The following is a 15,613-nucleotide window of genomic DNA, read 5'->3' as shown; positions in this document are numbered from 1 at the left end:
TCTGCATTCTCTTCAAGACTGGTTGAAGTACCACACACATTATTATTATTAATTTTTTTTTTGAGATCGAGTTTTCACTCTTGCTGCCCAGGCTGGAGTGCAATGGCTTAATCTCGGATCACTGCAACCTCCACTTCCCGGGTTCAGGCGATTCTCCTGCCTCACTCAGCCTCCCAAGTAGCTGGGATTACAGGCACACGCCACCACACCTGGCTAATTTTTTTTGTATTTTTAGTAGAGATGGGGTTTCACCATGTTGGCCAGGCTGGTCTCGAACTCCTGACCTCAGGTGATCCACGTGCCTTGGCCTCCCAAAGTGCTGAGATTACAGGCGTGAGCCACTGTGCCCGGCCCACACACTTTTTAATAATGCAATTACTCAGCAGAAACAAGACAATTCTTTTTAACTGAATCAAGAAATAAAAGGCAGAGTTTTCTTCTTTAAGCATTTTTTTAAAACTTAAGTATTTTAGGAAAGTCTTTTTATAATTGACACTCAAAGTGATGAATGAATAAAAGAAGTTATTTTAATATTTAAGACAGGCCTCGGCAAGGCACATGAGGCTCTTCATGATTTGACCCTTGTCTGCCTCATTCCTTATCACCACTCCGTATGCAGTAAGACCACTTGCTTGCTGTCCGTGTTTTCACAGGCCTTGTGCCCCATGTATATTGTTTTCCTCTGCCCAGAATGTCCCTTCCCCTTGCACTGCCTGACTAGGTTCCACTTTTTCCTCAGGCAATTGCTTCTTTGGAAAGCCTTCCCTAACACTTCTTATTATCACCAGAGTACTATCTACATGCTTCAACAGTACCCTATCTTTATTTCCATCACAGGAATTATTCATCTCACTAAAACATTACAATTCTATCATAATTCTCTCTTCATGGTCTCTCTTCCCCAATACACCATCATCTCCTAGAGAGCAATATCTGTATTCTTCTTTTTATTTATTTTTGGAGATAGGGTCTCACTCTTTCGTCCAGGCTGGAGTGCAGTGGTGCAATCTTGGTTCACTGCAGCCTCTGCCTCCCAGGTTCAAGTGATTCTCATGCCTCAGCCTCCCGAGAAGCTTGGATTACAGCTGTGCACCACCACGCCCGGCTAACTTTTTGTGTTTTTTGTAGAATGGGGTTTCGCCATGTTGGTCTTGAACTCCTGATCTCAAGTGATCTGCCTGCCTCTGCCTCCCAAAGTGCTGAGATTACAGGCATGAGCCACTGTGTCTGGACATGTCTGTATTTTTAATCTCAGAATTGTTAGCATTCAACAAATGACCTACTACATGATGAGTAGCCAGTAAACGTGCTTTGAGAAATTAATGTGTTAACATCTAAGGCATGTAAAATGAAATAAAAGTAGACATAAAAAATTATGCCTATGTTATACAATAAAAACATACTGTCAAAAATTTGCCTAGTGGTGGCTCTGGCACAGATCCCAAGGTGGCAATGGCCTCTGCTGCCTCAACCCCTGCCATGCTGTCCACTAGCATCACTGTGGAGAATAAGGTCAGCCCCTCAAGGGCAACAGAGGGGTCTAGGTCTGGACCTGTGGCTGGCGGCACAGGAACCATGGTGGTGCAGACCAGGAGCTGTGTCTAGCAAGGCTTATGCCCTGCCAAGCACTGCCAATGGAGATGTGAAGCTGCTGGTGGCATCCAGTATGCCTTTGGTGGACTTCCTGATGTAGCCGGGGGATTACACACCTATGATCCTGGACGCTGTGAATGATTATTTTTTATTTTTATTTTTGAGATGGAATCTCGCTCTGTTGCCCAGGCTGGAGTGCAGTGGCATGAACTTGGCTCACTGCAACCTCCGCCTCCCGAGTTCAAGTGGTTCTCCCGCCTCAGCCTCCCCAGCAGCTGGGATTACAGGTGCACACCACCATGCCTGGCTAATTTTTGTATTTTTGTAGAGATGGGGTTTCACTATGTTGGCCAGGCTAGTCTCTCCTGACCTCAAGTAATCTGCCTGTCTCAGCCTTCCAAATGCAGGGATTACAGGCGTGAGCCATGCGCCTGGCCCAATGTGACTGAGCATTATCTGAATTATGTTGGCTTTGAGGTCTCAGACACATGCATAATTTGGCTTATCTCCCTAGTTTCACAGAAATTCATCTCAGGTATTGCCAACAATGACCTACAGCACTAGAAAATGAAAGGCACAGCCTCTGGCAGCTCCTGAGGTAAGAGCAAAGACTAATCATGGCGTACTTGACCCCTGTCCTCAGTATGACATCAATGTGGAGCCACCACACCACCTAAACCACCCAACCTAAACAAGTTTGTCTGTAACAAGCTTCACTGTGACCAAAAAATGTCAAAGAAAGGGATAATTATAGATTAAACACAGGTAAAGAGGGAATTCATAAAGCAGGAGACAGATGTGGAGAAATTACCCAGAATGCAGCACAGAGACACACAGAAAATGGGAATGAGGCTGGGTGTGGTGGCTCACGCCTGTAAACACTTTGGGAGGCCAAGGTGGGCGGATCACGAGGTCAAGAGATCGAGACCATCCTGGCCAACATGGTGAAACCCTGTCTCTACTAAAAACACAAAAATTGGTTGGGCATGGCGGCGCACACCTGTGGTCCCAGCTACTCGGGAGGCTGAGGCAGGAGAACCACTTGAAACCGGGAGGCAGAGTTTGCAGTGAGACAAGATTGCAACACTGCACTCCAGCCTGGCAACAGAGTGAGACTCCATCTAAAGAAAAAAAACAAAAAATGGGGTTGAGAGATATGGAAGATTGAGCAAGATAGATTAACATGTTTAAGGCTGGACACAGTGGCTCATGCCTGTAATCCCAGCACTTTGGGAGGCCATGGCAGGTGGATCACTTGATGTCAGGAGTTTGAGACCAGCCTGACCAATACGGTGAAACCCCGTCTCTACTAAAAATACAAAAATTAGCTGGTCATGGTGGCATGCGCCTATAGTCCTAGCTACTCAGGAGGCTGAGACAGGAGAATTGCTTGAACCCAGGAAGCAGAGGTTACAGTGAGCAGAGTTCGCACCACGTACTCCATCCTGGGCGACAGAGCGAGACTCTGTCTCAAAAAAAAAAAAAAAAAAAAAAAAACAACCCCAAAAAAAGTTTAATTAGAATTTCAGGAGGATTAAAAAAAGATACATGAATGCAATATTTACAAAGATAGTGGAGAATTTTCCAAAATGGGTAAAGGACATTAATTCTTAAATTTCAGGAAACATAATGAATCACAAGCAAAACAAATAAAGAAAGCCTCATTCAGATAAATCAGTCAAAATATTAGACACCAAAGACAGAAAATCTTAAATATAACCAGAGTTGAAAAGACAGATTTCTGGCTAATGAATAACAACGAGAGTCATTCATTAGAATGACATTAGAGGTGATAGCTGACTTCTCACCAGCAACACAGGAAACCAGAAGATGACAGAATATTATCCTCAGAGTACTAAGAGAAAAAAAAACTTTTAACATAGAATTTAACATCCAATGAACTATTTTTCAAAAACAAGGACAAAACAAAATCTAATAGAGAAAGCTATCTCAGGAAAGGAACTTCTAAGAACACATGTTAGGAAGAAGACTGATCTCAAAAGAAATCTCTAAGATATGAAATAAAATGTGAATTTTCAAAAAATAATAACAGGCTGGGTGCAGTGGCTCACACCTATAATCCCAGCACTTTGGGAGGCTGAGGCAGAGGACTGCTTGAGCCCAGGACTTCACGACCAGCCTGGACAAGATAGTTAGACCCCCATCTCTACAAAAAGAAAAAAAAAAAGAAAGAAAAAAATTAGCCCAGCATGGTGGCGCGTGCCTGTAGTCCCAGCTGTCAGGAGGCTGAGGCAGTCGGATCACCTGAGCCCAGGAGTTCAGTTGCATCACTGCACTCCAGCCTAGGCAACAGAGTGAGACCTTGTTTCAAAGAAAAACAAAATAAGGTCACTATGAGTAAATTCAAACAAAACCAAGTGTATAGAATAAAAATGTCTAATTTGAGGAATTATTAAAACTGAACAATCATAACAAGCCACGATGGGCATGGAGTTAAAGCATTTTATAGCATCTGTGAAGATTCTATAAGAAGTAACTGTTCATGTTGAAATCTCAAAATTTACCATTAAGAAAGAGAAAGAGCACATAACATCTAAACAGAAAAAACTGCAATGAGAAAAAAATTTAAATCAATTCAAAACATCAAAAACAGAGAGAGAGAGAGAGAAAAGCAAGACAAATGGCCAAAATAAATGAAATTTTAAAAATTCTTAGAACTAGCCAGGTATGGTGGCTCACACCTCTAATCCCAGCACTTTGAGAGGCCGAGGTGAAAGAATTGCTCGAGCCCAGGAGTTCAAGACCAGCCTGGGCAACATACGGAGACCCTACCTTTAAAAAAAATTTAAAAATTGGCCAAGTGTGGTGGCATGCACCTGTAGTCCCAGCTACAAGGGAGGTTGAGGTGGGAAGATGGCTTGAGCCTGAGAAGTTGAGGCTGCCATGAGCTGTGATCACACCACTGCATTCCAGTCTGGGTGACACAGCAAGACCCTGTCTCAAAATTTTTTTTTTTTTTTTTTTTTTAGAATTCAATGATAATGAAAATATCAGATACTAAGACTTGTGGGATGTAGCTAACACAGGACTCAAGTGCTTAAGATACTGGTTTTGGTGGGCAGGTGGGGAGAAAGAAAGGTTTAATAAGCCCAAAGAAAGTAGTAGAAAGAAGTGAATAATAAAAACAAAACCATAAATTAATAAAACAGAAAACAAAGGTACAATAGAAGACACCAGTGAAAGAAAAAGCTAGTTCTTTAAAAAAAGAGTAATAGGGCTGGGCACAATGGCTCATGCCTGTGATCCCAGCACTTTGGGAGGCCAACGCAGGAGGATCGCTTGAGCCCAGGAGCTTGGGATTAGTCTAGGAAACACAGTGCGACCCTGTCATTTCAAAAAATAAATAAAAAAAAAATTAGCCAGGCATGGTGGCACACACCTGTAGCTCCAGCTATGTGGGAGGCTAAGGCAGGAGGATTGCCTGAGCCCAGGGAGGTCAAGACTGAAGTGAGCCTTGATCGTGCTACTGCACTCCAGGATGGGCAACAGGGTGAGGCCCTGTCTCAAAAAACCAAACAAACAAAAAGGAGTAACATAATTGACAAACTCCAGGTAAAAATAATTCGGGGAAAAAGAGAATGCACAAACAGTATTAGGAAAGAAAAGGAGGACAAAACTACAGATATAACAGGGGTCAAGAAAATAAGGAAATATTAAGACTTTTTGCTAATAAATTGAAAGCTTAATAAAAATTTTCTTAGAGAAAATAGCGAGGAACAAAAATTTATTCAAGAAAAAAATAGAGGCGGCCAGGTGCATTGCCTCAGGTCTGTAATCCCAGCACTTTGGGAGGCCGAGGCAGGTGGATCACTGGAGGTCAGGAGTTCAAGACCAGCCTGGCCAACATGGTGAAACTTGTCTCTACTAAAAATACAAAAATTAGCTAGCGGTGGTGGCATGCACCTATAATCCCAGCTACTTGGGAGGCTGAGGCAGGAGAATCACCTGAACCTGGAGGCAGAGGTTGCAGTGAGCCGAGATCACGCCACTGCACTCCAGCCTGGGTGACAGAGACAGACTCCATCTCAAAAAAAAAAAAAATGAAGCAGAAATACAGAGGAGCGTCTGGACCGGTGAATACATTAAGGTGCTGGGTAAGTCCAAGGAAAGCATAGCAGCTCTGCTCTGCACCCACCCTACACCTTTTACACCTCTCTTCCATTTGGCTGTTCCTCAGTTGTATCCTTTATAATAAACCAGTTAGCAGTAAGTGAAGTGCTTTCTGGAGTTCTGTGAATCATTCTGGGAATTTATAGAACTTGAGGGGTTGGAGGATGGTGTTGGGGAACCCCTGATTTTGCAGTCATCCAACAAAAAATGTATGTGGCCTGGTGCTATGGTTTGGACATGGTTTGTTTGGCCCCAATGTTGGAGGTGAGGTGTTTGGGTCCTGGGGGTGGATCCCTCATGAATGGCTTTGTGCCATTCTCATGGTTGTGAGAGAGTAGTTTTCACTCTTACTTTCCATGAAAATCGGTTATTGAAAAGAGTCTGGCATCTCCCTCCTCTCTCTTGCTTCCTTCCTCTTGCCATGTGATTCTGGCTCCCCTTCACCTCCTGCCATGAGTAGATGCTTCCCAAGGCCCTCATCAGAAGCAGGTGCTAGCACATGCACAGAACTGTGAGCCAAATAAACCTCTTTTATTTTTCTTTGAGACAAGGTCTCGCTCTGTCACGAGGCTGTAGTGCAGTGACATAATCATGGCTCACTGCAGCCTCTAACTCCTGGGCTCAGGTGATCCTCCACCTCAGCCTCCCAAGTAGCTGGGACTACAGGCATACACTACCATGCCTGGCTAATTTTTTTTTTTTTTTTTTTGAGATGCAGTTTCGCTCGTTACCCAGGCTGGAGTACAATGGTGCGATCTCGGCTCACTGCAGTCTCTGCCTCCAGGGTTCAAGCAATTCTCCTGCCTCAGCCTCCTGAGTAGCTGGGATTATAGGCATGCACCACCACGCCCGGATAACTCTGTATTTTTAGTACAGATGGGGTTTCTCCATGTTGGTCAGGCTGGTCTCGAACTCACAACCTCAAGTGATCACCCACCTCGGCCTCCCAAAGTGCTGGGATTACAGGCGTGATACACTGTGCCCAGCCTTAGTTTTAATTTTTTTTGTAGAGACGGGGTTTCACCATGTTACCCAGGCTGGTCTTGAACTCTTGGGCTCAAGAGATCTGCCTGTCTCGGCCTCCCAGAGTGCTGAGATTACAGGTGTAAGCCACCACGCCAGGCCAAACTTCTTTTCTTTATAAATTAACCAGCCTCAGGTATTTTATAGTAACACAAATAAACCAAGACACATGATACCTCATTTGTGGCTGGCATCAGAAGTGAGGACAGTCTTGTGAGAATGAACTCTTAAACCTGCAGAGTCTGATATTCAGTTAGAAATGAATTGAACTGTTGGGCATCCAGTTGGTATCACAAATTGATAGGTGTTGGGGAGGAAAGACTCTCTCACTTGGTGTCAGAAAAACTTGAGATTTGTTATAACAGCCCAGGTTCATGGAAACCTGTGGTTTGGGAAGAGGGACAATGAGAGGGTGGGGAATTAGGAACCTTTAATTCCTGGGTGGCCACTCATGGGATGGAGCAGTAGCTGTGCTGAGACCATTTACTAAAGGTAAAAGTAACTAATGGAATTTAGAGATGAATCCACCTCCCAGGGAGTGGGGTTCACTGGATATACAAGGAAATGCAAACCAATAGAAAAAAGTTAAATATAAAATCCCTTGGTTATTGTTCTATGTAAAAGCTAAAATGAAATTTAAAAGAGTGCCAGGTCAACCTCGATGCTGGACCAAGCTCAGATTTCTGCTGGTCGGGGCTTGACAACTAGCCTCAAAGCCACTCCCAACGGGAAAAATTATGTGGAAACCGCCTGGGCATTTCCTCACCAACACCCTCAGGTATTCTGTAGTTTCTTGGTTTTGTGGTTCCCCTATGTGGACTACTACCTTTCTGGTGACCAGAGATCTTAGAGACACCCTTTGTTGTTTCCACATAATTTTGTTTTGTTTGAGAAGGAGTCTCGCTCTGTCACCTAGGCTGGAATGCAGTGGCATGATCTCAGCTCACTGCAACCTGCAATTCTTGGGCCTCAGCCTCCCAAGTGGCTGAGATTACAAGGGCACACCACCATGCCTGTATTTTTTTTTTTTGGAGAGACAGAGTTTCGCGATGTTGGCCAGGCTGGTCTCACACTCCTCACCTCAAGCAATCTGCCCGTCTCGGTCTCCCAAAGTATTGGGATTACAGGCGTGAGCCACCACACCGGGCCACAAGGGAGGTAGAGATGGAGTTTCACCATGTTGGCCAGGCTGGTCTTGAACTCCTGCCCTCAACAGAAACCAGGGGATAGTGTGAAGTCTCATTTTACAGATAAGTATCATCCACTTCCTGATGAATCTCTGCTACAGAAACTAATTTCGAGGCAGCATCTTTATTTTTAAATGCTGCAGAGTGGAACATCATGCTTGGGTTGACACAGGGCCCACAGCTCACTATGGAACAACCACAGATGGCTATATGTGATCCAGACACAAAGGTGATGATTCAGTCAGAAATGAATTGAACTGTTTTATCCAATCCTTGAGGGAACAGCCAGTCTCAAGGACTGGATAAAAGCTACTCGAAGTCTGTTTACCCTGAGAAGGGAGACTGCCCAATTCCTCCTATAAATTCCAAGTGGAACACCCCAGATGAAGAAGCTGATACGCTTTGCATAAAAGCCATGTAGGACTGGCTTTATGATAATCGGGATATTCACCCGCTGAATACGTCCGTTACCCAGGGCAAATGCTGTGGTTAGGGAGGCTCCTTTTATGTGGGCACTCCATGTAACTTTACTGCTTCAAAATCTAACATTATGAGAAGCCTTAAATTTGCTATCTCAGCTTACTCTCATCTTATAGATGCTAATAAAAACATTAATAATGAGTCAAAGACTCAACCCAGCAGGGTGGAAATTTTTAATTGTCTATTAAGAAATGGGGTGAATAAAACAGACCTTGATGGGACTGAAACAAAAGTCTTTTTTTTTTTTTGAGATGGAGTCTTGCCTTGTCTCCCAGGCTGTAGTGTAGTGGCATGACCTCAGCTCACTGCAACCTCCACCTCTTGGGTTCAAGCGATTCTCCTGCCTCAGCCTCCCAAGCAGCTGGTGCACACCACCATGCCTGCCTAATTTTTGTATTTTCAGTAGAGACAGGGTTTCTCTATGTTGGCCAGGCTAGTCTCAAACTCCTGAACTCAGGTGATCTGCCCACCTCGGCCTTCCAAAGCGTTGGGATTACAGACATGAGCCACGGCACCCAGCCTGAAATGAAAGTCTTAACATAGCACTACCAAAGGTTGCATGGACTATAAGGACCCTCAGATGGTTTCCCAACATTAAAGGGCTCAAACAAATCTGCTCTATTTGCCCCAGCACAGAGAAATTTAAAATGTAAGAAGGCAAAGGTTACAATTAGAAACATGATCTGGAATTGCTTGGGGATATACAGTAAGGCAAATTAATCAAAATAAAGACTGACAAAAGGGCCAAGATACCTTGCTGAACACCCAAAACCTAATGCACAGGAGTGGGTCAAATAATCAAGGGATGGAGAAGTTTCTGGGACTCATTTGAGAGCCTTATACGCTGTTGCACCAACACCTTCTAGTGAAGTCTTTAAAAAAAAAAAGATAGGGTCTCACTGTGTCACCCAGGCTGGAGTGCAGTGGCACAATCTCAGGTTACTGCAACCTCCACCTCCCAGGCTCAAGCGATCCTCCCACCTCAGCCCCTGTAGTAGATGAGACTACAGGTGCCCACCACCAGGCCTAGCTAATTTTTATATTTTAGTAGAGATGGGGTTTTGCCATGTTGCCCAGGCTGGTCTCAAACTCCTGGGCTCAAGTGATTCTCCCGCCTCAATCTCCCAAAGTGTTGGGATTATAGGCACGAGCCACTGCCTCAACACAGTGGCTTACAGCCTTAACGCAGGCTACAATTAGAATGATAATATATTAAAGTGTTAAGGTTGATAGGATTAAGGAGGAAGTTTGAATGAAATTGGAATGTTTAAACACACTTTACCTAAATGTTTTATGGGAGTGGATCTTATGTTTGACTGTTTCACCCCATTTCTCCTACCTAGTACAGTAAAACAGAGGGCACAGTGCCAATCTACCCTTCAAGCATTATTAATTGGACATGCTAAATGGGAATGAATTAGATTGCCTGAGCTCACGTAGTGTAGAACCAAGAAGGTGGAGCACTGGTACAGACAAATTCTCTGTATGTGGAGTGTGGGCTAGGGCTTATGTCGAAAGCCTGCGAGTGCCTCCCAGTGACAACTATCAGGGTGCTGGACTACAGACTTTCCATTTCACAGGCAACTACTGAGTTTGCTATTGGATATTGATTTAAAGTGCCTCTATGACTGAAGGACATAAAACAATGCTGAAACTTGAAATATCCATGGTATCTAAGGCGATTTTGGAAAAACACTCTAATGGGAGAGGACAGTGCCCAAAAGAGTTCCCTAATGAAAAAGAAATGGTTTATACTGGATCTTGTTACCAGAGGAATGCAAGGAAGAGATTCTCACATATAGGGAGCCTCTTTTTCCCTAGGACTGACTTTGGAACTGTAGGAGAACCTTCTGCATTTAATTGTCACTTGGACAATGCCCTATAAACACCTCTCAGTTGACCAACAAAGTACTGCTTGGTTTATGGATGGCAGTTCCAAGGAGAACTATGATGTCCACTTGAGCATGCCTAGCAATTTGTGATGAGAAAGCTCCCAACTTTTTCAAGAAAACTTTAAGTAGCTTCCACCTTCTGACAAGGTTAATTCACATACAACTCATACAGGAATGAAAAGAACAGAGGGATTGCAGACGAGCACCGCAAAGGCACACAGGCATGCAGTGTGGTGTGGGTAGTGGTTTATTTCCACTATGAAGAACCAAAGGAGGTAAGCAAGGCCCAAAAATGTTCCTTAGACTTCAATTATTGGTATCAAAAGTTAGACATTGGTGTTTAGATTCCACTAGTTCTTTGAAAAAAGAATCATACTCTGATTTTCATACTGTGCTGCTCCAGGTATTTCCCAATTGCAGAACAAAGTGCCCATTTCTGATCTGGGGTCCTAGAAAAGAGCCTTCACATCCTGGGTACATTTTCTCTACTTGGAATTTCTAGCTAGTTACCACTGCAAAGTGACAGTGATATATACACTTCCTAAATAACAGATTGAATTGGTTTAAATGGGCTGTGGATCAGAATTTCAAATCAGTCTAGAAGGACATTTTCATCACTGAAATCCATCTACTTTGATTCACTTTGGGTTTTCATGGTAACTCTTCAGCACATGCAATGTTTTTAAATTTATGGCATAGCTTTATCAGTGAGTAAGAAATGAAGTGTCACATGTTATTAAAACCCCCTTAACACAGTTAAGAAGAGTAAAGGAGTGCACCCAAATACAAATCAACATAAGGACACCTATTTCATTCATTTAAATGAAATACTTTTCTCTAATAGAAGAGACATTGTCAATATTAAAATCTAGATTTACACAGAGCTTTCATTTTATACTCTACAATTACTTCACATGACACCTTTACAATAGACCCACAGAATGAGTTAATCATTTAAAAATAAATATTGAGACAGATAAGGAGAGGTTAAGTGCAGTGCCCAATACAGTTAACACAGTGGTTAAGCATCTGAAAAAAGACTGATGAAACCCAATTCTTAGTAGTACTACACTACTTACTAGCTGTATCATCTTCGGCAGATTACTTAAGTTTCCCCAAGCCTCAATCTCCTCCTCAACAAAAAATGCACAACAGTACTAACTCACTGCTGTTGAGAGGATTAAATGTAGGGAAAAGATCCAAAATAGACAATGCCTTTTTGTAGCACAATTCCTAACATAGAGTGATTTTAGTGAATGGTTATAAATTTACTGTATGGCAATTTTTTGGGGTATGACACTTTAAATTTTTAAAAAATCTAGCTCTATAATCTCAGGATTCACTCTGTCGTTCTCAGCATACAGATTACAAAAAAATACTCAAGAGTATAAAACCATACCCATAAATGCTTATTCTTCTTCATTTGAAACTGAAATAAATTGGTAGATATTAATGAACGAAAACTCCTCAACAGACTCCATAAGCCAAACGGGACAAGCTAAGCAGTGGCTCACACCTGTAAACCCTGCACTTTAGGAAGCTGAGGCAGGAGGATCGCTTGAGCCCAGGAGTTTCAAACCAGCCTGGGCAGTGTAGTGAGACTTCATCTCTACTAAAAATAAAAATCATTAGTCAGGTATGGTAATGCATGCCTGTAGTCCCAGCTACTCAGGAGGCTGAGGGGTGAAGGTTGCTTGAGCCCTGGAGTTGAGGTTGCAGTGAGCTACCATCATGTCACTGCATTCCAGCCTGGGCACCAGAGTGACACCCTGTCTCAAAACAAACAAAAAAAGAGCAGAAATAGGAGAGCTCAGGACAGACCACAAATGGTAATAAAGTGCTATTTAAAAGAGGAAGTGTGGGCCGGGCGCTGTGGCTTACGCCTGTAATCCCAGCACTTTGGGAGGCCAAGGCAGGCAGATCACCTAGGGTCAGGAGTTCGAGACCAGCTTAGCCAACATGGCAAAACCTCATCTCTACTAAAAATACAAAAAAAATTAGCCAGGCATGGTGGTGCGTGCCTGTAGTCCCAGGTACTCGGGAGGCTGAGGCACGAGAATCACTTGAACCCAGGAGGTGGAGGTTGCAATAAGCCAAGATCACGCCACTGCACTCCAGCCTGGGCGACAGAGTGAGACTCCGTCTCAATAAAAAAAAATAAAAATAAAAAATAAAAGAGGAAGTGTGATAATGAAAAGTTTTGGGTTTTTTTTGCCTTCTAAAAAAAGCATGGTATACAATATAAAACAACATTTATTAGGTTCTCAACTCTAGAATAAACTCTTGACTGTATCATTTAAAAAGGTTTTATGTTAAATGTAGTAATATGTTGAACCTTCACAACTTAGAGATAAGTATAATTTATAGAAGATTATATGGAACTAATAAAACTAGTAATTATTATAATAGCATCAGCTATCAGTCAGTGTCAATTATACCCTAAGTATTTTATACACGTTTTCTTATTGAATTGTCATAATAAATCAGTGAGAAAGGAGAAAAAAAAAAACCAAACTATTATCCCTATAGAGACGCGGCAACTGTCACACAGGAGGATCACCTAACTCGCCCACAGGAGGATCACCTAACTCGCCCACAGGAGGATTACCTAACTCGCCCATGGGTATAGTTAATAAATGACAGAGCAGATATTTGAACCCAGGATTGTTATTACTTCAAAAACCAACACTCTAAACCAGGCATGCTGGTATGTGCCTGCAGTCTCAACTACTCGGGAGGCTGAGGTGGGAGGATGGTGTGAGCTGAGGAGTTTGAGGCTGCAGTGTGCTACGACTGTGCCTGTGAATACGCGGTACTCCATTCCGGGCAACACAGTGAGATCCCATCTCTAAAAATTAAAGGCAAAGCAAAAGAACCCACCCACCCCCAATATTCTTTCTAACCCAAATTTCTTCTCTAGGCAGAACATAAATAAATTGAACTTCAAGATTCAAGAAAATGGCCTTTAAGATTTCTTCTAAGTCTAGAATATAAAGTTCTTTTTTTTGGCCAGGCACAGTGGCTCACGCCTGTAATCCCAGCACTTTGGGAGGCTGAGGCGAGTGGATCATGAGGTCAGGAGTTCAAGACCAGCCTGACCAACATGGTGAAAACCCTGTCTCTACCAAAAATACAAAAATTAGCTGGGTGTGGTGGTACGCACCTGTAGTCCCAACTACTCGGGAGGCTGAGGCAAGAGAATCGTTTGAACCCGGGAGGCGGAGGTTGCAGTGAGCCAAGATCATACCACTGCACTCCAGCCTGGGTGACAGGGCGAGAGTCTTTAAAAAAAAAAAAAAAAAAAAAAAAGTTCTTTTTTTCTAATTGGGCTAAAACACCATAAGGTATTAAGCTCTAAGCCTCTGCCCCTTCTAGCCATTCTCTAATCCCTACTCCATTCAGGGAAATAAAAGGAAGAAAGGAAGAGAGAATTACTTAAGGTAAAATTTTTCAGATACAAAAAGGTGATCTATAAGTAATGATGGAGGGAGTGAGTCTTCAGCTCCTGCTGGTGGGAAGGTTCATGCTGAGTATTTAGCAGGCGCTCTCTCTAAAGAGAACAGTCACTACACTTATGGCAGGGATTTTGCCGTCAGTAGCTCAAGAGGTAAAATGAACTACAGACTGGGACGAAAGGTGTGTGAAATCTCTCATTTACATAGATTGGATTCATCACAAATTTACCAGGTCAAGAATTCCATATAAAGGTTTCAGCCTTCACTTGCAGATCATGAAAAATATGATGGAGATCCACAGAATCCTCAGAAACTGCATATTGTTACCAGAATAAAAAAGTACAAAAAGGTGTCCATATCGGGAAAAAGATATAATAAAGATGCTCAGATTAGAAAACACACATACCCCTCAAGTTCACAAGGGTATCGCTTCAGTGAATGCAAAACTGAAAGTGGTGAAATAGTAAGAATCAAGCCCCTGAAGTCACCACAAGGACTTCCAGCTGAGGAGGACATGTCTCAGCTCTGCCTCAAGAGCACTGGGGAATTAGTGCAGTGGCATCTGGAATCTGTGGAGCAGAAAGCAATTAACTCCTAATGCCCAAGGAGCTCCAGATTAAAAAATGGAAATTGTTTTTTATTTAAAGATGATGAGAAAGTGTTTCATTAAAATATATTTTAAATATATATATATATAAAAAGAAAGTGGGCGAAAGAAGAAAGGAAAGAATTTAGATTGGTCATTAGAGAATAACTTCCTGACAACAAAAATTGAGACATGAAACACATTATCAAAGAACATTATGTTGGATAAACTGAAGAAAATACAACCTTGTGAACGGCTGTCAACACACAAATAGTGTCAACATACACACAAGATGGGGAAGTACAAATATAGTCTACTTGGCTCAGCCCCACTTATAATTTAAAATAGAAAAATAAAAAAAGGAAAGTGGTAAAATAAGCTTGACGGCACCAGTCGGGATTGCACTACAATTCTGCCAGCTTAAATACAAGTTAGCAAAATGCTAATCCCAGCCGGGTGCAATGCTTCATGCCTGTAATTCCAGCACTTTGGGAGGCCAAGGCGGGAGGATCATTTGAGCCCAGGATTTTGAGACAAGCCGGGGCAACACAGTGAGAGTCCGTCTCTACAAAAGATAAAAAATTAGCTGATGTGGTGGCACATTCTTATAGTACCAGCTACTCAGGAGGGTGAGGTAGGAAGACAGCTTGAGCACGGGATGTCAAGGTTGCAGTGACCCATGATTGCACTACTGCACTCCAGCCTGGGTGACAGAGTGAGAACTTGTCTAAAAAAAAAAAAAAAAAAGTGAATCCAAATATTTGTGCAACCTTTTTTGAAGAATCTATCAGTGTACAGGTACTATTTTATAATTTCCTTCAATTCACTATCCATTAAGACACAGCATCTCTATTTTCTCTACACATTCATATTCAGATGACAACTAGTATCCTAGTCTAGGCTCAACATTAGTCTTCACCAATGTACTGGTAAAATAAAATCCACAGTTTGTTATTTTCTTAAATGTGTTGGAAGAACTTTGAATGAAAGATAACACAAAGATAACTTCCCTCTGAGATTAAAAAACATAAACAAAAAACCACGCACACACACATACACAACTCTGGCAGAACTGTTAGACCTGGGAAAGTCATCTGTCTCATGCCTGCTCACCTTTTCTCTCACTCAGATGAAATGTTCCCACAGACAAAGATCCAAAGTTGATTGCCTCAGGAAGCTGCAGAGTCAACAATTTCATTTATCCCTTTTCAATGTTTGCTGAGTTTTGATGTGAACCTTTACTAATCCATAAAGAATGGGAAGTCT

The 15,613-nt window shown here is 42.5% G+C and overlaps 1 protein-coding gene across 3 annotated transcripts in view; it reads right to left on the bottom strand.

The window, feature by feature from the left end:
* Nucleotides 1-15,613, bottom strand: part of DENND5B (DENN domain containing 5B) — a 217,200-nt gene that overhangs the window by 82,954 nt on the left and 118,633 nt on the right. The gene's annotated exons all lie outside the window — the stretch shown is intronic.

The sequence above is a fragment of the Hylobates moloch genome, unplaced genomic scaffold, assembly GCF_009828535.3.
Source record: "Hylobates moloch isolate HMO894 unplaced genomic scaffold, HMol_V3 SCAFFOLD_8, whole genome shotgun sequence".
Taxonomy (NCBI): domain Eukaryota; kingdom Metazoa; phylum Chordata; class Mammalia; order Primates; family Hylobatidae; genus Hylobates; species Hylobates moloch.
This window is presented reverse-complemented; position numbering and strand designations above follow the sequence as displayed.